The following is a 25,219-nucleotide window of genomic DNA, read 5'->3' on the forward strand; positions in this document are numbered from 1 at the left end:
TAATGAGGATTTTCCTGAAATAATGAATGCATAATTACAGTCTGATTCAAGTCAACGACTTGGTTTAACCTTGCCCAGCCATGGAGGGTCAGATTCCCAGTCTCGCACCAGTGAATTGTGCTACAAAAAAAAGCAACACGAAACGTTCTTCGCAAGCAAAGGTGACCAGGCTGAAAATAATAAAATTTTAAATATTCATGCAGTTACTTCGGGGCCAGTTTGCCAGTTCACAAGGGACTTTGATTATTCCGTCACCTCTCCACCCTCATCCCTCTTCATCGACACCCAAAGGAAGTGTCGCTCCTGTTTGACACTACCCCGCTGCCTCTCGTGGGATCCTAAATCCGTAGGCCGGAATCAAGCTCGCAGTCCATCAAGTCTTATATTTCCGGTCGGCCCCCAAGCTTCCCCACCTCCCTCGTCACCACTTACTGTCAACACTCTCGCTCTCGAGTCCTGCGGCTGAAGTTGGTGACGTATAAATTAAACCTCATTATCGGCCACCGCTTTCGCCAGCTTGTTCGTTAGATATGAATCAAGGACTTTTTTGCTTCCCACCCAACTAACACAGCAGACACGACACGACACGGACGGAAGTGAAACAAGTCACTCAAAATTCGTCGGATTTCAAACAATTGTTCCCATCAAGAGATGACAAATTACACTTTCATTTTTCCAAGTTACATTTCGCCTCACACCGCACCGCTGTCACTTGAAATCTGTACTATTAACAGATTTTAGCGACTAGGTAGCAGCAGGGTTGATGGAAGGATGGTCACCAACGGTGGCGTTGGATCAAGTTAGGAAGATTACGATTAAATTGAAACAAACCACGAAACGCGCGAAACTTCTCCTTGGGACAGCCGTTTTCATGTGGTCGTTAGCCGTGTGGTTTAGGGCCACGTGCTTCCGCGCAAGGGCGAAGGATAATGCTGGGGTTTTTGGTATCAGCGCAGCGGTAAGGGTAAAAGTATGTTTTCGGTAATCCCACGAGCACGAAAGGGTCGTCAACTCTGCAACACAGAAACCGATTCTGTTGGGGTATGGAAGCTTTGCATAATCTATGATAAAACAAATGCGTACCTTCGTGTCGAGTGCGAGTTGTTTCAGATCGTTCGATGGGGTTTACTTTTTGACGTTGTTCAGTTAACTGCGTAAATCGCTACATGTAGAGGAACGTCGCTGTGCTTCTGTGTTGTACAGTTCATTGGCGATCACTTTGCGATTCCCCCTCTTGTTTTGACTATGCACTTTGTGTAATGATATTCGGGAGAAAAAGTCTACAAATCATCCCTGTCGTCGTAGTCCTTTGGGAACAATTCTCGTAAAACAAAGTGCCTTTCTCTTTCGGGCTCTACTTATTGTGAGGGAATGATGCACTTCTAGTGGCAATTATGGATCATTTTTATTACATTAAATCAATGATACTGGATTCTGGATCCTGGATTCCTTTGCTATCCATTATTATTTACTTGAAAATTGATGGCTTGCAGTCTACTGCATTAAATCTACGTCGAACGGAGTATCCCCACAGTTGCTACTTTGTTATTGTCAGATCACCTGTAATTACACATATCATCAATAGATGATGCTTGTGACTAGCTATCATCGTCAATGTGTAAAAACTGGTTACCTCTAACTTTATAATTCGGCACGTCTGAATGCAGGTCAATTAAGGAATGGGTAGAAATGTATTGACGTGATACTCGCTTTGTTGAAAATCGAGGAATCCTCTGCATTTTTATGAGAAATCACTGGGATGCTGGATAAAAGAATCGGGTTTGCAACAGGGTCCGTTTTGGCAAACGGTACGATGAATAAAAATGATGGGTTCAAGTTAAGAAAGAAAGGAACTGCGATTAAACTAATGAGGTTCTGCTTAGTATGCAAAAGCGGTCACTCAAAGACCACCAAGCCCCTTATATCACATCACACCACTTATGATCGAGTTGTACCGGACCAGCTCCTGCGGAAGAGGAGTGGCTATCGCATTAAGGAGAAATATTGGCTTTCGACTGCTACCGAATTTCCGGCTGAAGATGATCGAAGTGGTGGGTGTAGAAGTCTCCACTCCTGTCGGCCCTATTACCATCATTGCGGCCTACTGTCCTAAAGAAGTCACCATCAGGGACGGGTCAGCAGTAGACCTGCGAAGAGGCATTATAAGACTAACTCGACGCCGTGAGAAGTACATCATCGCTAGCGACTTGAACGCCAAACACCAGGCTTGGGGCAACAGTCGACGCAAACGAAACGGCACAATCCTGAACAACGACCTGCAATAGGCTCACTACTCCATAATAGCACCGGACTCTCCCACCCACTTGAGCCAGTCTGGCGTACACTCATCCATCGACATCTTCGTTAGCAACATGGGAGACAACATCTCACAACCTGTGACCCATCAGGAGCTGAGTTCGAACCACTATCTGGTGGTGACCGATGTAGGCTCATCCGTCAACCGATTCCAAGCTTCCCGACGCAACTACCATCGCGTCAGCTTGGATCAGTTCCAACACTGTGTCGACTCCACTGTTGACTACGGTGTCCTTCCGGAAACGCCCGAAGACGTTGACCGGTGTCTGCGTTCCATCGAGGAGGCAATATCCGGGGCCAGGGAACAACACGTGCCAGTATCCAGACAGGTGAGCAATACTCTGAACCTTGATAGAATTACCAAAAATCTCATTAGACTCCGTAACTCCATTCGAAAGCAATACCACCGTTGTGGCTTGCCTGTCTTGAAGACCCACTGTTATCGCCTAACAAAAACCATCCAAGCTAGGATGGTGGACCTCAGAAATAAGAACTTTACTAACAGGATCCGCTCTCTCCCAGATTGTGCAAAACCCTTTTGGAAACTAACCAAAATCCTTAAAAATAAGCCAAGACTCATTCCACTATTGACCCCACAGGATAGTCCAGGAGACCCTCGGACAAAACATCGTCAGCCCTAACGAAGCTGAGGTTGCTGTAAACGCAACCAACCTCCATCAGATTCCAAATATTTTACCCGAGGAATCCGAGATTACGGCTGACGAACTGTTGGCTTCTATCAATTCCTCTAAAAACATGAAGGCCCCAGGTTTCGACAGCATCCTGAATCTGGAACTCAAACACTTGAGCTCCATATTCTGCAACCATCTGGCACTGATTTTTAATCTGTGCCTCCGACTTGGCTACTTCCCCTCGTGTTGGAAGTCAGCTAAAGTCATACCCATCCGTAAACCTGGGAAGGATTCGTCGTCTCCTTCGAGTTATCGACCAATCAGCCTTCTCTCAGGGTTATCAAAACTGTTCGAAAGAGCAGGCTCCTAACATGTGCCGAAGAAAACAACTTGTTACTTATTTATTTATTTATTTATTTATTCATTTCGTCAACCAACGTAGACTAGTACATATTAGAACACAGTTTTGTTTTCTTAAATTTATTTATTTATTTCATCAACTTCGGACAAAAGGTTAAAAGTATAATGTTTTCTTTAATAAAAACTAAGCAATGTCAGCTTTCCTATTTTTTATGAGTTATAATGCCTTATGGAGTAAAAATATTGTTTTAGTTTATGCCGAGACATTGTAAAGTCAATGATTTCGCAGTATTGATTGTAAGAGGCCATCATGCGGTTTAATGGCCCATATTTTGCATAATTTGTACGATGATGTTTTATGGCAAATAAATTTCGATTTCGGAGTTGCCGAGTAGGTGCATGGAAATTTAATTTTGATAAAAGTTCTGTGGAGTCAATGCGTTGCGAAACGATATCGTTTACAAATGAAACCATTGCATATTCACGGCGCTCTTTTAATGTTTGTATGTTTATAAGCATGCAGCGTGCTTCATATGATGGAAGAGGAAATGATGTCATACCTTATTTACGAAGAGGGTATAATAGAAATTGTTTTTGTACGGATTCTAATCTTTCTTCGTGCGTGATTGAAAAAGGAGACCATACAATGCTGCAATATTCCAGTATTGACCTCACATAGGCAATAGATAGTGTTTTAATTGTGTAAGGGTCCTGAAAGTTATAGCAAAAGCGCTTGATAAAGCCTAGCATGTTATTTGCCCTGTGAATAATTGTATTGTAATGGTCTATGAAAGTTAGCTTAGAGTCTAAGATAATTCCTCAATCCCTAACTCTTTCACATTTGTCTACAGTTTGATTTCCTAATGCAATTGAAATGTTTGAAGTTGTTCTTTTTCTACTAAATGATATTAAGTTACATTTTTTTACATTCAATTCTAGTAGACTTTTTTGCACCATATGTAGAATATGTTTATTTCATTCCGGAATATATTGATGTCTTCTTCATTTCTTACTTCCAAAAAGAGCTTCATGTCGTCGGCATAAATAAGCAATTTAAGTTTTTTTGAGAATGAAAGAAATGTCGTTTACGTATAGAATAAAAAGAAGAGGTCCCAAATGAGAGCCTTGGGAGTCGCCTGAAGTGACTTGAATTGGACTCGATTTCTTTCCGTTGAATTTAATTATTTGTTGGTGGTTAGTTAAATATGATTCAAGCCATTTTAGGAGCCCTGACTCAATTCAATTTTTTTGCAATTTAAAAAGTAGCATTGGTATGTCTATGCGGTCAAATGCCTTGCTAAAGTCTGTATAGAGAGCTTCTACGTGGTTTCCATTATCCATTGCATTCTATGAATAGTCTATAAATTCAAGTAAATTTGTCGAGGTCGAGCGACCCTTGAAAAAGCCGTGTTGCATGTCAGTAATTCTATTTTTGATTTGGAGAAATAATTTTTCGTTGACAATTGCCTCGAAAAGTTTAGGAATACAAGAGATAATGGCTATACCACGATAATTACGTACGTCAGATTTTCGGCCAGATTTAAAGATAGGCACTAGGAATGAGCTTTTCCAAGTTTTTGGGAAGGTTCCAGATTCCAGGGACATATTAAAAATCCAGAACAATGGAGCAGTGAGTTCCATTGAAAGACATTTAATAAATACAGGAGGAATTCCGTCAGGTCCAGGACCTTTTGAGGCGTCTAAATTTTTTAAAGTCTGCAAAACATCCTGCACTTGAAGTTGATTGAGGCCAATGTCCCTTGAAAATTCTGGAAAAAAATGCAAAATAATCTTCTTCAGAAAATGTCGTATAGATTTCTCGAAAATTTTTTGCAAATAGTTTGCAGTTTTTTTCCGACTTTTTCGTCAAGATGCATTATTGAAAGAAAATTGTCAGATTTTAATTTGGTTTTTACGTAATTAAAGAAGTTCTTTGGACAGGACTTTATTTCATGTTTTGTTTTTGCATTATATTCTTCAAATGCAGTACTGATAGCTACATTCAGTTGATCGCATATATCTTAATAAATTAATAAATTATTACTCCTATTGTGTTTTTTATTAATTTTATATGCTTTTTGCTTCCGATTTTTCAAGTTTTTTATTTGTCTGTTATACCAGACTGGATTTTGTGTGTTTCTGTTGCGTCTTTTTTCTTCAAAGGAATTTATTCCGAAATTATTTCTGTTAAAATTTAATTGCCAGTTGACACTGTTCGATCGTGGAGATCTAACTACCGGCCACCGGAGGTATTACTACCCGCTATTTCCAATAGCGGCACACCAAACCACGGGAAAGGGTAATTCGCCACTATAGCACACTTCACTATCGCAATGCTTCTTTAATGACCGTCGTGGGGTTTATTCGTCACGAATCACTCACTGTGATTATCACGCACGAAATATACGCACTCAATCGATTCCGTGATCGATTTATTGCCACCTTTGGCCACCACCAAGATCAGTTTCGGATGTCGTGAGATCACTCGAATTGCACTGTATTACTGGAAGGAATTGCTTTTATTGCTCGGAATAAAGGGAACGACTTGGGTTTGCTACTGGTTGCTTTGACTTTATGTTTTGTACTGATGGGATTGTGTAACGAGGTTCGGTAGCTCAGTGGTTACCGTTTCTGCTTACTGAGAAGAAGATCGGGAGTTCAATCCCAGGCCCGTCCCCTTCCTTGCAATTTTTCACTTTGCCTTATTCTCTATACCCACTAGATTTTAATGAAAACAAATTCTTCTTTAACACCGATCGCATCACTTACTACCACAGTGTGGGTCCTGATCTAAAAATAGAAATTGGATGAGTGCGCGCGCGTGTGTGTGTGTGTGTTTGTGTATTATAATCGCTCTACCAAAAAACGATCCCTGCGTGTGCGTGCGTGCAACCTTTCCCCACATCCAATATATCCCAGTGATTTCTCGTGGAAGCGCAGAGGATTTCTCGGTTTCCTTCGCAGGGAGTACAACGTCAACACATTCCTTCCCATTCTCTAGTTGACCTGCATTCGGGCACGGCCGGCGCTGGTATTGCTAAATATTAGATATACAGTTCTTACACATTGAGGATGAATGTTAGTCCCAAACATCATCTGTTGGTTATCTGTGTAATTGCAGCTGATCTGGTAATAACAGAGCAGCAACCGTGGGCGGTCAATCATGCTTTTTATTTTGCTTTGTACTGATGGGATTGTGTAACTTTGTTTTCATTGAATGTGTGTGTATCATAGTGTATTATTGTTGTGACAGTTGGTGATTTAAATCTGTTTTCTGTTATTTAAATTTGTGTTAGGCTTAACTACTTTAGTTTGTTTTGGTTTGAATTCAATGTGACTTAATGCTAAATCCCTCCCCTTGGCTAGTTTTTGCACCTCATTTTGTTTTTCGATTAATTCGATGAAAATCACATATTTTCGTTTCACAACTCATATGTTAAAACTTTTGGTTCTGTTCTGCTCAAAAACATAAAGTTTCAGAACTGATTATGAATTGTATACCCTCCCTTTGGCTAGTTATTGCACCTTGCTGTTGGTGGGTGGGCTTAATTTCATGCTTTATAGTGGAGTGTTGGGACGATAGGTTTATGGTTGGCGTTGCTGGCTCATGCCGCGATAGAATGGCGTCATGGGCAGGCAATGGGGATTACTAAGCTTCCCCTCTCTGATAAACCACTGCATGAGAGAACCTAAGATCTAGTCTAGCAGTGATAGTATCACACTTGTTACTCCTTTAATTGAGAGCCGCGTCGTAGTACGCTTACGTATAGGCACTGACGTTGGGTGTGATACTGGCGGGTTTTGCCGCAAATCACTCTTATTTTATTTATTTTTACGCAGATAGATTTATTTGGGTTTGCAAGGGAATTATACTATTGAAATATTTCAGAAAGTGCCCAACGGTGCTCCTTCTATTTGCGTGACAAGCTTTCATTGTTGTTTTCATTGAAGTATTACTCAGGAAACAATGTTAAACATCATGTTTGTACATGGTATTGTAACTAATCTTATATATGCTTCATTTTGATTTGGGATAAGTGTTTGAACTATGGATCGGGATTTCCACTTTGCGTGCTTCTATTGTGACATACCCATACGTATTTTTGTGGCGCAACATAGTGGAAGCGTGTGAGCAGAGTTGGAGCATATACCCCATGTAATTTAAAAATCAGCTAGGAAACTAACTTCAAAATGAAGCATTTTAGTCACATGAAGGTGTTACCTGGGTCGAACTAAGATATAATAAATAGGTATAGGCTTAAATCAAAAGTACTTCAAACACGTTTAATTTTAGATTACAAGCACAAGTGCAGGTACTTAATAAAGCATGGGTTATGATTAATTAGGTGAATTAGAGCTTTTAATAATTTATTAAATTAGACTAATGAGATATCATAATCATCAAATGAACTTAAATAAGAAACTCCAGAAAGTCTAATGACATTAAGTAGATTAACAAAAGAATTAGGATGCGGGGGGTCCGCTTAGGGAGGCAACTAACCTTTAAAGTTGTAGAATAAATCTTCTTATTTAGTCTTGAACTTTAAAAAGAAAACGCAGGCAGACCAATAGCATTAAGCAGATTAACAAGGAGAGGAATAGTTTAGGAAATAAGTAAAAGTAGAGGTATGTGACAATTAATAGCTTTTAAACTTTTGGATGTATTGTATTCCCCTGAGTTTGTTGTACTCGATTACTATATTTTTCTCTCAATACGCGAAATCTCTTATATATGCGGTTAAAGCATTTGAGTTAACTTATTTCTTAGTGTTCAAGTACTTACATTTTTAAACAGCAGTCAATGTTAATCTATGAACTAAACCATACGTAAAATCGATCTTTCCTTATGTGGTATTGGTGCATGTTTAACATTTCGCGGCTGTCGGAATCAACGCGTCTACGTCTACGGAGCTTACGCAGAAGTGATTCGCAATTCGGTAGAACTTGCCAAAGTTTTTTTGAGCTTCTGTAGTATAGATTTGTTCGGTACGGTCACGAAATCTTGAAATGATTGATACGCGCGGTAAAATAACTAAATTGAAACAAAGCTCAACAGTAAAATAAATAGAATATTTAGGGAGGAAACCAAAATTAATCAGCTTGCCAACATAGGCTATCACTTTTATTTTGGTGGCTTAAAGAGTGCCAATAAGCTGTTTTTATCGCTACGGTTGTTTCGCGTGGCGTTCACAATTTGCGTGATTTTCGTATCTTTCGTAGCTGTTTAGCTCTAAACGGTTTTACTGACTCGAGGTCGTTCCTTAAGCGGTGTTGGTACAGGTTAAACCTTTGCCGACTGTCGGATTCAACGCGCCTACGTCTACGGAGCTTACGCAGAAGTGATACGCAATTCGGTAGAGCTTGTCAAACGCTTTTGAGCTTATGTAGTATAGAATTTGTTCGGTGCGGTCGCGAATTCTTGAAATGATTGATACGTTCAAGGTTGGAAATACTCATTTCAGCTAAAATAATGTTTTTCGGAATAATAAAACCAAAAGATGGTATGATGGCATGTTCTACTTGTAACTTACAAGAAGAGGTCACAAAGTATGCATTTGAAACATAAAACCTGTAAATTTTGCTTTCTATGAGTCACAATCAGCGATTTGCTGATCGCTGAGTGAGTGAGTGAGTGAGTGAGTGAGTGAGTAAGTGAATGAGTGTGTTGAAAATCGTTGATTGTGACTCTCATGAAGTGAAATAAACAGGTTTAATATGTCAAACACATTCTTTGCAACCTCTTCTTGTATCCTACCAATTCAAAATATGATCATGACATCAAATTATTTCATAATTAAACAAAACATTGTTTTAGCTTTAATGAGTATTTGCAACCTTGGATACGTTCTTTAAATTAACTTATTTGATACAAAACTCAGTAGTAAATAAGAAGAATATCTAGGGAGGAAACCAAAATTAATCAACTTGCCAACATAGGCTATCACATTTATTTTGGTGACACTCTTTAAATACTAATAAGCCTTTTTTCTCGATTCGGTTGTCTCGCACGGCTTTGGAAATTCGCGCGGTTTTCGTAACTTACATAATTTAGATATTTCGTTCGAAACGGATTTACTTATTCAATCGGTTTACTACGCGGATGTATCTACGCGCACACGTCACAGCATTTTTTCTATAACTATCTTGAAACAATACATACGGAATCCAGTGTTTAAGCGGCCAACATAGGCTAGTCCTTCTGCTGTATTGTCAAAGATACAAGCAAAATTTATTCAAATGGGTCAAGTCTTGAAAACTAAGCTGGCACGCAGCTACAGCTTGACACCCAAAAAAAAAAAAATGTGACTTAATGCTAAATATTTACAAATGTTGGGTGATATTTACAGATATTTACATGTGACGGTATACTTATCAGACACTGTTTAATTTAAATTTTATTTTTTCGTAGTCTGCTAATTTGTATTCAAATACTTCTTCGTATTCGCAGTCGTTGGGTCTTTGGTTTTCATGCACAAATAAAGAATATTCAATTGCTGTGTGAAACGCTTCATTTTTCCACAGCGGATTTAATGATTCGGTTACACAGAAACCTTCATAAATATTCGTTAGTAAAAAGTCCAAATGGCAATTTTGTTAGTTTTTGATGTGGTTAATTTGGTTCAGTCCTATATTAGCAGTTTTGTCAAAAATGAACTGCAATGTTTCATTATCCTTAACGACTGGGAGTAAGATACATTCATTTTCAGAGTCCAGAATGAAGTCAGCATGGTGTTGATTAAAGTCTCCATAGATGTGAACTTTAACCTCAGGAGGAAGCTCAGATAGAATTTGTTCAGTACTTTGGAAGAAGGCTTCATAAGTGCTTTTATTAGCATGTTCTGGTGGAAAATACACTGAGGCGAACACGTGCGTTTCACCGGCTATGTGTGATTTTACCCAAATATGCTCAAGTTCTGTAAATTTTGGTGTAAAGATGAGTTCTGAGTAAAAATTGGCCGAAAGAGCTATAAGGACTCCACCGCCTGACTTCTTCTGAGTTGCATGAAAATTTCTGTCATCTCTTAATACATTAAAGGCACTGCCTTTGAATCGTGTTGCGGAGTCTAATGAGGTCTTTAGTTGACCTGTCAAGGTTCAAAGTATTACTTACCTGTCTGGATACTGAAACATGTTGCTCCCTGGCCCGGGAAATCGCTTCATCGATAGAGCGCAGACACCGGTCGATGTCGTCGCTTGTTTCCGGGTGGACGATACTGGTATCAACGCAGTGTTGGAACTGTGACCAATCTACCCGATAGTAGTTTTGCCGTGATGCTTGGAACTTGTTGATTGAGGAACCCACTTCAGCCACCACCGGATAGTGGTCCGAGCTGGGTTGCTGATACACGATAAGTTGCGAGATGTTGTTGCCCATGTTGCTGATGTAGATATCGATGGTGGCGTGAGCACCGGACCTACTCAACCGGGTGGGAGTGTCTGGACTCAAGATGTTTCACTGCGCTTCCTGCAGATCGTTGTTCAGGATGGTGCCGTTTTGATTGCGCCGACTGTTGCCCAAGCTTAATGTTTGACATTCAGGTCACCAGCGGTGATGTATTTTTGCCACCGCCGAGTCAGCTTGGTGATATCTCGTTGAAGGTCCAATGCCGACCCATCCCTGTTATTGATTTGTTTGGGGCAGTAAGCCACAATGATGGTGATGGGGCCAAGCGATGTGCCAACTTCAACCCCGATGGCTTCGATAATTTTGAGTTGAAAGTACGGCAGCAGGTGGTGGTTGATGTTACGCCTCACAGCAACGGCTACTCCCCCTCTTCTTGCACTGGTTTTGTCGAGTCTCAAGAGCCGAAAGTTCGATAGGTAGATGTTGACTTCCGGCCTTGGATGGGTCTCGTTGATGATGGCAATGTCGATCTCCTTGGCGTTAAGGAAGTCAAGCAGTTCGATATGCTTATTTTTTTTATTGAACAAGCGTTTCAATTTGCAATATTTATAACTTCACGATCCATACTTAGTCTGAGTAGTCAATTCTAATTGAAAGGTCCCACTATTTATATACTTCGAAAAGTGAGAGCACTTTACATAGTTGCGCCTCTTTGTCAGTTAAAATTGGATTGCTCAGCAACAAAATTAAGCAATGATACCGATAATGATCATGCATCAGAACCTTAGTCTTAAACACTTCAAACTACGGAGCAACGAATATAAGATTAGGAATCACATAGATGAAGACTAACTATCTCATTTTGCCTTGTTTCAAGATCATCCTCGGTGGACAAAGCCGACTCTTGTCACTATCAACAAGGTTTAAAAAGTCACAAGGACTAAGATGTGTTCCTGTGATTACTGAAAAATCCTGTTCCCCTAGTTTAAAGAAGTCAGGACTAGAAATCGGTGGTAGATCTTCCATCCCGTAACGTACCACGAGAAGGTGATCTACTCACGTTACGGTGCTACCACAGCCTAAAACGTTAATTGACAATAAATAACACAAGCGCTCCATTTATCCTGCAATAACACATCGTCTCCTGACTACGGTGGCAATTTTGATGATTTTTTATAAACCACAATTTCCCTTCCAAACATAAAACGATAAAGGTGATGATGATTCCCTCCTGTCAGCAACAACAACACGTTCGCCCCTCATCGTCGGAAAGATAGTATCATCCCAAAACACATCAGCATTCATCTGGGCTTTGCTTCCCCATGACGGGTCTTCACCCGACAAAGACGAAATCTAATTTGATTTTATGATTTTTTATTTCGATACGAGCGGGACTTCGGTCCGGGCAGGAGCATCTTCCAATAGAGATGGCAGAAGAAAACATAGGTACCTACTACAACAGTGATACAACGCCCATAAATCACCCTGGCATCAGGTTCACAATGCGTCCTAAGGCGGTCGAATCTTCATTTTTCCATTCATCCCATTGAACCGTGGAGGCCTGACGAAGACGAAGACGACGACGACAACGAAGACGACGGGGTCGTAAAACAAAAGGACTAATGATATGACATGGGCTTGAGAGAAAGATAAAATCTTATCGAAAATGACAGTTTTATTATCTTTCTCCCGTGCTCGACGCAGACGGCCGATGCTGTTGTGGATCTAAAACCGTAGAGATTCGCTCAGGTGGAACTGTTTTGGATTTTTGGGATAAATTTCCGGTTTCTAATGGCGAGGAAATTAATGGAAAAGCTATAAAAAAGTTTATTCTCCAAGATGTGGAGCAGACATTCAAACAAAGTTGCCATTTTCCGGATGCCGAGATTTGATCATCATTTTCCATTCTTTAGCGCCACCCCCATCTACGGAGCAGAATTCCAATACGATGGCAGCTTCCGGAAATGGAGTGAAAATGTGTGATATTGCTATCATCAGCCATCAGCTTTGGTTGGTTACGGAGTAAATTGATTGCCCTGCGCAAACCAACAAACCAAACCGGTTTCGTCAATCACGGATGCATTCAAAAGTAATTGGAAGTGTTAACTTCTGGGTCATCGAGCAAGATATATAATTAGTATTTCCCTGTCAGCTGCTGTGATGCACAGAAAGTGACTGATGGAAATCCGCCTTAATTAGATGGAAGCAGGCCTTTCCAACATTCGTTGGAAGTTTTCCCATACAAACCACAATCCGGTGTTCAAACAATTGTTCAGTTAATAGAAATTCTATCCGCATTCAAGGTGACTACCAAAAATTCAACGATTCCAAATGGCGCGTTTGACAGGCGTCCAATTGCTGCCCACGGTGGAGGAGGTGGTCGAATTGAGAATTGTTCTACCAGGTCCAAAAACATTTCAATTTAGCTATAGCCGGTTCCATTCCAACAAAGCAGTTTGATTGAAAATCTAACTCCCCGCCTCCATGCCGTGGAGGAAACTTCACCTTTACAAATCCAGAAAAGTGGACACTGGGAAAACCGCGGAAGCATTTTGCGGAAAATAGAAATGCAAGCATCGATAAGCATCATGATGCATCGCCTGTCACATGGCACCCATCGCTTTGCGTCCACTAGTACGGCGCTGTGGAGCTAAATAGAGTGAAACCCATGAGTGAGTGGAGTGGATGAGTGAATGAGCAATGTGCTCTGTGCACTTTGAATATTCCGTGTCCATCAGCATCGTCGTCACTGACCTGATTTTGTGTCTCGGAGTTGAATTGAAACCCGTAGTATACAGGGATAACCGGATGGACAAATGGTTTGTATGTTTGGAGATAACTCAACAACACAGAACCCCGATGGTGATGTAGCTCACGGATGTCAGATGTGCCCGCCTGCCAATAATGCATTGCTGAAATAGTTGCACACGGTCAAGTTTGAAATTGTTTTACGTCTAATTGAACTTTGCGATTCGTTGCATTTCTGAATGCCTGCCGGGAGCGGAATGGGATCGAGTTATGCAGGATATGATATTCGATGCGGTAGGGTTAAATAATTTAACTCTGTGGTTGCATGTACACTTAAAACAACCGAAAAATATACCAAATGGTGATACATACAGTATTTTGTATACATTGAAACCCCAAAGTGGCCTAAAAAATTATAAAATTGCCATAAATTGTCTGCATAGTTAGGGTGATTCCTATGGTTTGTAAGCCCTACCGATCACCATTTAAATTATTCAAGGTATACCGACAAAGTTGCACAACAATTTTTAATGCAATTTAGATCAAGAAACCAATTTCCTATCTAGTTTATGTTTTATTTGGTATTTATTGAGTTACTCAGAAAAATAGTTTATTTTTCAATTAAATGTTGGTTGAAGCAGTCAAAACTTGCCAATTTTTAATAACGAAGCAAAAATTGAATTTTTGAATCGACCGTCTCCGATTTGTATGAAACTATGTGTAATTGTTTATTATGGACAATCATTCATATTTTTGCTAAAATTCCGCCATTTTGGATCTTGTTGAATTTTAAAATTTTTAGTACAGGAACGGCATTTCTGATCGATATGAGTTGTTGAGAAAAAATCATGACTTTCTGCGAAAAATAAACAAAACAAGTTTTTTGTTTAAGTTATTTTGCGTAAAACAATTAAATTTTAATCCCAAATAGGGGAATTTACGTATTCTCGTCAATCTAAGCAGCTTCCGCACTTCTATTAGCATTTTCTCAGTGTCACGCACACATATGACGTGTCTGTTTGTTTACATTCATCTGCTGCTAGCTATTCTATCCATTCCATTCAACAAAACTGTCCAAAACGGTTTGAAAACGTTTTTAAGGCGCTCCAAACTTCTCAGGTGAGTGTGACTATTGTCGGCAGCTTCTTTTACTTCGGCAACCTTTCCGTTTAAACTACATATTAACCAGCTGTTCTATTATCGGCAACTCGAAATCAGCCGTATTTTGATGTGCTTATGTTTCTTTTGAAGAAACACCTAGCATCATAGATTTGCTCAGTCGTAAAAATGTATTAAGATTAAAGCTGAGAGACTAAAGGATCGTTGAAATACATTCAGCGAAGTGTCTTAGTGAGAAAATACATCGAAATTAACATTTAAATTGTGGTTGCCGAAAACAGCCGATGGCTGCCGAAGCCATCATTTACCCTATCTCAAAATGTACTTATCCAATTTTTGAAATGTTTTATTCATTAAAAAGCTTATGCAAAATGCAAACTTTTGACTTGTTCAAAAACAATGTACACTTTTCAAAACTGTAGAAATAGAAATGAAAAGTTTCAGAAAATGATTTAAAATGATTCAAACATTGTTTTATGAATATAAATTTCATGAAAAATCGTTTTAACAACAATTTAAAAAAGTTTACCCAAAGTTCTTGTTCAACGGTTTTTGTCAATTGTTCGACTTATCAACCAACGGCTTTGCTTCCCTTCCTAAGGAAGGCGTGAACAGAGATTTTATTTCTCAGAAAATATTCGGCGTCGGTCATGATTGGAGCACACCATAATAGAAACGCATAGCCATGACTGGCACACATGCCTTAATTATTTAATATAACCTATTTTAAAGGGATAGCCCTGAGTATTCTTAAAATATTATTGGAAAAATCACACCGCGGATGATTAAAGGGAATGAAAAAGTGCCCGAAGAAGAATTTACCATACAAAAGCAATAGAATCTTTTGTTACAATGTAATAAAACGTATCGTAGAAACCATAAAACATATAGCCTTAAACAATAAAAATACATTAGAACTTATTGTTATGTACAAAAGCATATATTGTATATTGATTAACGTAAGAAAAGGGGGGTTGTTAGTTGCCGTAACCATAAAAGAATATTTTTACTCTAAAAAATTTGATTGTTTTGCAATAAATGTTATTGTCTTTATCTTATGCAAAATTTGTATAACATATAATTATTTGCAAAGCTATTGTGGTGCCTATTTGATTATTTGACCAATACAATACAATTACAACAGGGTTATTAGTCAACACTAGTATCTTTTGAATTTTAGTGATATGTTATTGTAATTTTATGGTTATTTTCATACGGGTGGTTGAGCTGCTGTAAGCTGTTCCAGGTCAAAAGGCAAAAAAAAAATCCTTCTCCGACTCGCATGAATCTTTTCATAATTTTTTGTTATAGGAGTACATTTGTGCTAAAGTTCGGCCATTCTAAATATATATTTTTTTTTTAATTTCGTATTGTACATTTTCCAATACATCGAAGCACGCAAACGTCACTACTTATCAAAATGACATCTGAAACAAATTTGTAGGAAAATTAATTAGTAACGAAAAATATACGTAAATAAGTAAACAATTCAAAACATAAATAAATAAAAAAAAAATCAATAAAATAATACATTAAAAAAAGAAATCAACCGTGAACAAATCAATAAACTAATAAATAAGTATAAAAAAAAATATTAATATAAAAAATATGAAAAAAAAAACAATATATCATATATATACAGGTCATTCCAGCTCAAGTGGGTACACCAACTGTGTTTGATGTCACGAATTTGAGCCAAACATGGCCAAAACGCTTATTTTGTCATTCTGAACAAACACCTTTTTTGATTTCCATCAAGAAGTGATTACTTACTACCAAATAAGCTATTCTTGATCTTAGATCGTCAATTTGATGGTTTTTTTTTATGTTTATTCTTATGGATGCACCTACATTTTGTTTTTGTTATAGTAAAAACAGTAAACCGACTGATTACCGGCCGGTTTATAAATTGTAGGAAAATGGTATATTTTCGCCATAGGCAGGATTTTTTATTTTTTAATATTTTGGGCTCAAATTTTCACCACACTTGGAAAACTTTTGATGCGTTTCCAAGGGCAAATGATTAGTTTTTGAGAAATGATCAGATGAGTAGTTTTGAGCTTTTCGGGTGAAAAATCAATGCTATTTAATATATTTTAATTTTTTCTTGAATTCTTTCACGCTGATGGCACAATATTATTTTCATGTTATTTTTCACATGTTTTGGGCATGATTACCAATATTTGAAATCATAGTTACCTCATTTATATATTTCTTTCCATAATATAATTGTGGTCCTAAAAGTGAAAAATACGTTCCTATGGGATACAGCCTAAACGTGCTTTAGAAGTACGATGAAATCAGATAGATTAGCAAGTATACAAAATTTTAGTTGTAGTTGACAGTTGCTACTTGAATAATACCCTTATGTGTGTAATTAATCTCACGAGCAAGAATGAAAAAAATAAATAAGTAAATAAATAAATAAATAAATAAATAAATTAATTAATTAATTATAATCAAATAAATAGATTCATATAAGCATTAACAAATAAATAAATAAAAAAAGGAAGGAATAATAAGAAAAACAAAAATAAATAAATCAATAAATAAAAAAATAAAAAACAAATAAGTAAATAAATCAATAAATAAAAAAAAATATAAAAGTATCAAAATATTTTCTCAATTAAATACACTGGAACCTTCATTTACGAACCAAAACGTAAATTGAATTAGTGCGTAAAAAAACCTCGTTATTTGGGATTTATTTCGTAAAAAGAGGTTTTTAAAAATATTGTCAAATACCCCACAATATGGGTATTTTTGGAATCAGGGTGACGTGTATGGATCGGAAATTGATGTCTGACGCCATTTTGAAATCCAAGATGGCGGCTTCCGGTTACAGAAAAACTTCAAAATTCTGTCATATACCACACCATATGGGTATTTTTGGAATCGGAGTGACGTGTAGGGACCGGAAATCGATGTCTGACGCCATTTTAAAATCCAAGATGGCGGCTTCCGGTTACAGGAAAACATGAAAATTCTGTTAAATACTCCACAATATGGGTATTTTCGGAATCGGAGTGACATGTAGGGACCAGAAATCGATGTTTGACGCCATTTTAAAATCCAAGATGGCGGCTTCCGGTTACAGGAAAACATGAAAATTCTGTCAAATACCCCACAATATGGATATTTTCGGAATCGAAGTGACGTGTAGGGACTGGAAATCGATGTCTGACGCCATTTTTAAATCCAAGATGACGGCTTCAGGAAACAGAAGAAATTGGAAATTCTGTCAAATACCCCACAATATGCCTATTTTTGGAATCGGAGTGACGTGGAAGGACCGGAAATCGATGTGTGGCACCATTTTTATATCCAAGATGGTGGCTTCCGGTAACAGAAAAAACTTCAAAATTCTGTCAAATACCCCACAATATGGGTATTTTTGGAATCGTAGTGACGTGGAGGGACCATAAATCGATGTCTGACGCCATTTTAAAACCCAACATGGCGGCTTCCGGTTACAGGAAAACAGAAAAATACCGTAAAATACACAACAATATGGATATACAGTAATGCCCCGTTTTTGTCAGCCCCCTGATGAATTTAGGGCTGATAAAAACGGGACACTGACAAAATCGGGACATTTTTTTTCGCTTAATTTTTTTAACATAATATCTTTAAATGCTGTTAGATAATGCAAGATTTATGTTTTAGGAATCATTCAATATATACGAGCCCAATTTGGGGTGGGGGGGGCGAAACTACGTCCCAAACTACGCTACCAACATTTCGAGCCACGAAATTCGAGGAATTGTTCACAAAATAAATGGTTCTGCTCTCCACTGTCGCACTCTTCTCTTTTGCTCTGCATTTTCTGCCATAGGCTCTACTAGAACTTGTGACCGCAAGTGGAAGACGAAGGCTTTCGACAAGGAACATGCCGAGGAAACTGGAGCCAAATAACAGACGGCGTCCAGTCTACTGGTGGAACGAGGCACTTAGCACTCTCCGCACTAGTTGTCTCAGAGCCAGAAGACGTGTTCAGAGAGCAAGAACGGAAGGTATTTCGAATCGGGGTGACCTGTGAGAACCGAGAATCCATGTCTGACGCCATTTCGAAATCCAAGATGGTGACATCCGGTTACAGAAACACTGGGAAATACTGTCAAATACTCAACAATATGGGTTCTTTGGAATCGGGGTAACCTATTAGGACTGAAAAACCATTTTTTTTCTTTCCTTTATTTAACGTCGGTCTCTGTTCCGCAATCTAGTACCAATCACCGACGGACATCGATTGCCATCCATTGACGACAATCGAATGTGCAGGAAGGCAGCTTCCACACCTGCGTAGGATATCGCACCCATTCAACACACATGGGCCGGGACCAACGGCTTTACTTCCCTTCCGAAGGAAGACGTGACCAGAGATTTTTATGCCTCAGAAAAATCCCACCGACCTCGGCTGGGATTGAACCCAGACCCATCGGGGTGTTAGAAAGCAGTCACGCTTACCACTACACCACCGGCGCCGTCTGAAAAACCATGTCTGACGCCATTTTGAAATTCAATATCGCAACTTCCGGTTACATAAAAACATAAAAGTAATATTACATCACCTACAAAATGGGTATCTTAAGAATCTGGGTGACGTGGTGGTATTTGCCAATTTTTCTGTAACCGGAAGCCACCATATTGGATTTCGAAATGACTTCGGATATCGATTTCCGGTTCTTAGACGTCACTCCATTTCCAAAAATACCCATATTGTGGGGTGTATGGCAGAATTTCCAAGCTTTTCTGTTACCGGAAGCCACCATATTGGATTTCAAAATGGCGTCAGACATCGATTTCCGGTCCCTAAACGTCACTCCGATTTCAAAAATACCCATATTGTTTGGTATTTGGCAGAATTTCCATGTTTTATGTAACCGGAAGTTGCCATCTAGGATTTCAAAATGGCGTCCTACATTGATTTCCGGTCCCTAAACATCACTCCGATTCCAAAAATACCCATATTGTGGGGGTATTTGGCAGAATTTCCTAGTTGTTCTGTAACCGTAAGTTGCCATCTTGGATTTAAAAATGGCATCAGACATCGATTTTCGGTCCCTAAGCGTCACTCCGATTTCAAAAATACCCATATTGTGGGGTATTTGGCAGAATTTCCATGTTTTATGTAACCGGAAGTTGCCATCTAGAACTGCAAAATGGCGTCCGACATTGATTTCCGGTCCCTACACATCACTTCGATTCCAAAAATACCCATATTGTGGGGGTATTTGGCAGAATGTCCAAGTTTTTCTGTAACCGGAAGTCGCCAACTTGGATTTCAAAATGGTGTCAGATATTGATTTTCGGTCCCTACACGTCACTCCGATTCCAAAAATACCCATATTGTGGGGTATTTGGCAGAATGTCCAAGTTTTCCTGTAACCGGAAGCCGTAATCTTGAATTTTAAAATGGTGTCAGACATCGATTTCCGGTCCCTACACGTCACTCCAATTCCAACAATACCCATACTGTGAGGTATTTCACAATTTATCCCAGTTTCCCAAGAACACAAAAAAAAACTCGTTATTTTGAATTGACTTCGTAAAAAGAAAACTCGTTATTTGGGATTTACTTCGTAAAAAGAGGGACGTTAATTGAATACTGCGTAAAAAAAGACTTCGTAAACGGAGGTTTCAGTGTATACATAAATATCAACATTAACAACACAATAAATAAATAAATAAGTAAAAAAATAAAATTTAAAATAAGAATTAAAATTAAAAAATTAAATACGCAAGTAAATAAATCAATAAATAAATAAATAAATAAATAAATAAATAACAAAAAAAAAATAAATATAAAAAAATAAAGAAAAAAAAATAAAAAAAAAATAAAAAAAATTAAATAAATTCATAAATAAATAAATATATGAATTAATGAATAAAAAAATAAATAAATATAAATAAATGTATATTTATAACTAAATGAATAAAAAATCAATAACTAAATAAAGAAGTAAATAAATTAAAAAATAAATATAAAAAAGAATAAATGAAATAATTTATTATTAAATAAATAAATGTACTAATAAATGATTTAATAAAAAAAAAATTTAAAAAATAATATATAAACAAACAAGAATTTATCTAAAGAATTTCGTATAAATTTAACAAATGAAAAAAAATGAAAAAAAAAATGACAATCGAAAAAGAAAATAACTGACAAACTAAATTTAAAAAATCAATTTATCAATGAATAAAAGAAACATAGAAATATGTAATAAAAAAAAATAAAAAAATCAAATTTAAAAAAAAAATTATGGTATGCATATATTTTTTTGTTTTTTTATTTATAATTGGATGTTTCTTTTGATTCATTGATAAATTGATTTCTGAATTTAGTAAGTCAGTATTTTATAACAATCATTTATTTTTAATTTTTTTTTATTTGTTTATTAAATTTAAATTTCATAAAATAAATAATTATTATTTATTTTATATGTTAATTTTGTATCTATTTTTCGTCTTGTTATTTTATAAATGAACAAATAAATAAATAAATAAATAAATAAATAAATAAATAAATAAATAAATAAATAAATAAATAAATAAATAAATAAATAAACAAATAAATGGAAAAATAAATAAATAAATTAAAAAACAAATAAATAATAAAATTAAAAATTAATCAATTAATATATAAATAAATAAATATCTAACTAAATAAATAAAAAAAATAAATAAATAAATAAATATATCAATACAAACATAAATTTATAAATAAATAAATGAATAAATGAATAAAATAAATTAATATATAAATAAATAAATATATATACAAATAAAATAAATAAATAAATAAATAAAAAATAAAACAATAATTTTTTGATTAATACACAAATAAATAAAAAATAAATTAAATATTTGAATAATTTATTGATAAGTTAATAAATAAGTGAATTAATAATGCATTCATTATTAAATAGATGAATTTTTACATAAATAAATCTCTTAATAGACCAATAAAAAACATTGAAATATATTTTTTTTATTAAATATATTCAAAAATAAAAAGATAATAAATAAAAAATTAAAAATATAAGAAAATAGACTTAAAAAAAACGAGTAAATAAATAAACCAAAAAATAAATCATTTCATTAATAAATAAATGATTACATAAATAAATAAATAAATAAATAAATACCTAAATAAATAAATAAAAAGACACATAAATATATATAAAAAAAATATAAAAAAAAATTTAAAAATATTTTTAATAACATCATCCCAAATTTTGATTTTTTTTAATGTGCAGCGAGGTGGCACTGCAGTTGTCCAAGTGATGGCATCCCCGGCGTGAAGCGATTTGCGGGCGGCAACGATTAGCATCCGGAGGTGGTCCTAGAACAAAATGGATATAAGTTTCATAAACAAAAATGTTTAAACTAGTGAAGTACCTGGCTGATTGTGAAAATAATGATTTTTGACAAAACGGCGCGCGTTTGAAAAAGTGGTCTGATTTTCAGGAAAAAATATCAAGTATAATCGTTAATTACAAAAAATTTTTTTTTAAGATAATGACAAAAACTCAGGTACTTCACTAAAAAAAAAGTATGTAGAACACCGGGAGCCAGGAGCGTGCGGGTAGTCCCTTAGTCTAAGTCCCAAAATAATGCGAAAGAAAGTGTTCTCGGGTATAAAACCAATTGTCCCGTATTCTTTAGACTATAAACTATTATTTAAAAAAAAAAACATTTTTCGAACCCGTTGCAGTGGCCAGTAGAGGGTTCAGAGTTTTGTTTTATTGGTCTGAGAATAATCCCGATTGTGAAAAAGATTCCGGGTCCTTTTCCGATGAATATTCCAAATAAGTTCTGAGAATAATTTCGAGAGAGTTCTATCAATAATTCTAATGATATTCCACGGCAATCCAATTCTGAGGATATTTCCAAATTAATACTAGAGAAAATTCCAAGGTGATTTTAAAAATAATTTCGAAATCAAATTCTCAAGAGATTAACAATGGATTTCTGAACAGAAACCAAAATTTGACGGTAATATTGAAAGAAATACTGAGTAGGTATATTGTTAAGGCAATTCCGAGAATAATTTCGAGAAGAGTTTAGATTATTTCAAAACTTGTTAGTGATTTATAAATAGAATTTTGAAAGGAAAGTTTAGCGAACTCCTTAAAAACTCATTTAAAATCATAGTAAATCTTAGGATTAATTCCAAAATTTAAGGATTGCTCTGCATAGAACTTTTGGACTGTTTGAAAAAAAAAAAAAATAAATAAGATATTCTCAAACTTATTTTAGAGAAATTCTGAACTCTGCGAAGGGAAATGATAACAAAAAAATTATAAGAACATTCCAAAAAAAGTTATGTAAAGAGTTCAATGTAAGACCTATTCTGGAGTACTGCCATACTATGGGAGCCCATACACTGCCATACACGAAGAACGGATAGAATCTGTCCAAAAGCAATTTATTTTGTGTTCTCTTAGACGACTAAGGTGAACTACATTGCCTCTATCATCATATGAAGCACGCTGCTTGCTGATCAATCTACAAACACTAAAGGAAAGGCGTGAATTTGCAATGCTTTTCTTTATCAATGACATTATTTCTCATCAAATAGAATCTGCAGCAATACTCTCTCAACTAAATTTTCATGCGCCCTCAAGACCTCTTAAAAATCGAAAATTATTCTATGAAAACTGCAGAACAAATAGCATGGCAGTTGTTCCATCAATCGAATGATGCGTCTGTAGGGTAGAGAACTACTTCGGCCTAATCTCCCATTTGGGCCTATCGAGCAGAAAACTTCAAATAAATCCATGATTTTTGAGTTAACAAGTCAATTTTGCATTTGGTACGATAATTTAGTTAATAAATTACGGAACGAAGCTAATGAGAACGCGTGATATTAAGGTTTGCACCCATAATTCTCAAAAACAACAGATGCGTTCCGACCGAATAATTTTTTTTTCTTCATCCTAAAGAGAGGTGCATGAACAGTATCTGGGTCAAGCAATATTATTAGCTCAGCTTTACGATATTGGATATTATCTACTCATATGTATGTGCAAATAAGCAGGTTTCAAATTTCAAAGAATACTTCCAACCTGTTTAATAAACCATCCAGTTAGTCCGAAACACCTGCGAATATTCAAAATTACTTTCATCCTCGCTAGAAAGCACCAAGAATCATAGAATCCATCTGCGTTCACCACCATTTCATAAACCGTAGTCAATCCCCTGCGGCAATCGTCTTCCATCCCTTCTTGAATTATGAAACAGTCCGTGCACGGCAGCCACCCAGCAGCGGCATCATAATAGCCCGTTCGGATTCCTTATCTCGTTACACTTCTCAACCACGGCGCCGAGTTCAATCATCCTTTGCAATAAATTCGTACCTTTAGTCCCTTGTCGTCCAATCCTCAGCCAGAGAAAACCCGGCACGTGCGTATCTCGCCCGTTCGATAGCACCTGATCCTGAAATGGTTCCATCGTCCCGTCCACAGCAGCAGTTTTACCAGACCGTATTTAAAATTCACTTCCCGGAGAGTAAATTTATGTAAATTAATTTTATAATTTACGACAGCTCCCGCGATTTGGACAAGTGTAATTCCAGCGGGAATCACCACCAGCACCGGTACCGCCACTTCAGAGCCAAAAGTGCGTGGTACAATGTGACGAAACAATTGGGGAATCATTTTTACACCACTTTTGACCCTTCGGCGTTTTCCACATTTCAGCCACGGGTTGACGGCTTCCCCCACCCCCTCTCCCTGCTCGTTGGATTCGTTTTTAATTTGTTCAAACTGTTTTAACAAATCCGATTCCCCTTGACGACGTCGACGAGAATGCAGCACTTGTTCAACACCAAGTGCCGTGAAATTGTAATTTATCCTTTCCCTCCCCTCTCCCCCTTTAGTAAAATAACACTGAACCGCATCTTCCCTTCCCAGGGGTTGCTTTTTTCATATTTGCATATGAAGCGAAATGCCACGTCAGCTCACACCAACGACCGTCGTCGTCGTCGTCTAGGCCCAGGAATGATGACTGAGCTCAGGAAGATACGGATCCGGAACCCCATAAAATAGCTACTTAACTATTTGTCATCACACAAAGTGTGCTCTTCAGACAGACGACACAGTAAGGATTCAGAACAAAGTGGCAGGAGGGAATCCTTCCTACTCCTATGAATGTATGGCTACATGCATAAACACTCATTAGGGTACTCTCTGCCACCAACACCATCCTCGCCACCCACAGCTGCATGCGCATAAAAACTTATCGCGACTTGGTACCTACGGCGGGCGACGGAGGCGAAGGTTTGTTTACGTCGTGCATAACGAATGGTCCTACGAGCAACCGGAGCAGGACTAGGAAGTGCTTTAGATTACTATGGATTTCAGCTCTCCCGCGGGAGATAAAACTGGTTTTCTGATTAGCAAGGAGGGAGCAGAAGCAACGAGAAACAAGGATTTCCTTATGCTAATTTCGTTTTCATCTTTCATCCCGGTCTGTGATGAACCGTGAAGGGATGCTAGGCACAGCTATTTATTTAACGCGAGCTTGAGAGTATGAATTTTACACGGAATGAAATTCTCCTTTGACGTGAATGGTATAACGGAAGCAAAGCATTCATGTTGTTGGACCGTTTAGAAACTGAAAATACGACTTGTTGATTTTAATTTTGTGTCTTTTATTAGGGACCATCCATAAATGTCGTAACCTTTTTTTG

General features: G+C 37.0%; 1 protein-coding gene across 1 annotated transcript in view; it reads left to right on the plus strand.

The window, feature by feature from the left end:
• Nucleotides 1-13,089, plus strand: part of LOC135697069 (calcium-activated chloride channel regulator 2-like) — a 109,399-nt gene extending 96,310 nt beyond the window's left edge. The window contains exon 4 of the transcript XR_010517410.1: nucleotides 13,080-13,089. The gene's annotated coding sequence lies outside the window, so the exon portion shown is untranslated. The remainder of the gene's footprint in view (nucleotides 1-13,079) is intronic.
• The last annotated feature ends 12,130 nt before the right edge of the window (nucleotides 13,090-25,219 follow it).

This window comes from Ochlerotatus camptorhynchus, unplaced genomic scaffold (genome assembly GCF_037179485.1).
Source record: "Ochlerotatus camptorhynchus isolate MF236.1 unplaced genomic scaffold, CSIRO-AGI_Acam_v1.1 ptg000066l, whole genome shotgun sequence".
In the NCBI taxonomy this organism is placed as follows: Eukaryota; Metazoa; Arthropoda; class Insecta; order Diptera; family Culicidae; genus Ochlerotatus; species Ochlerotatus camptorhynchus.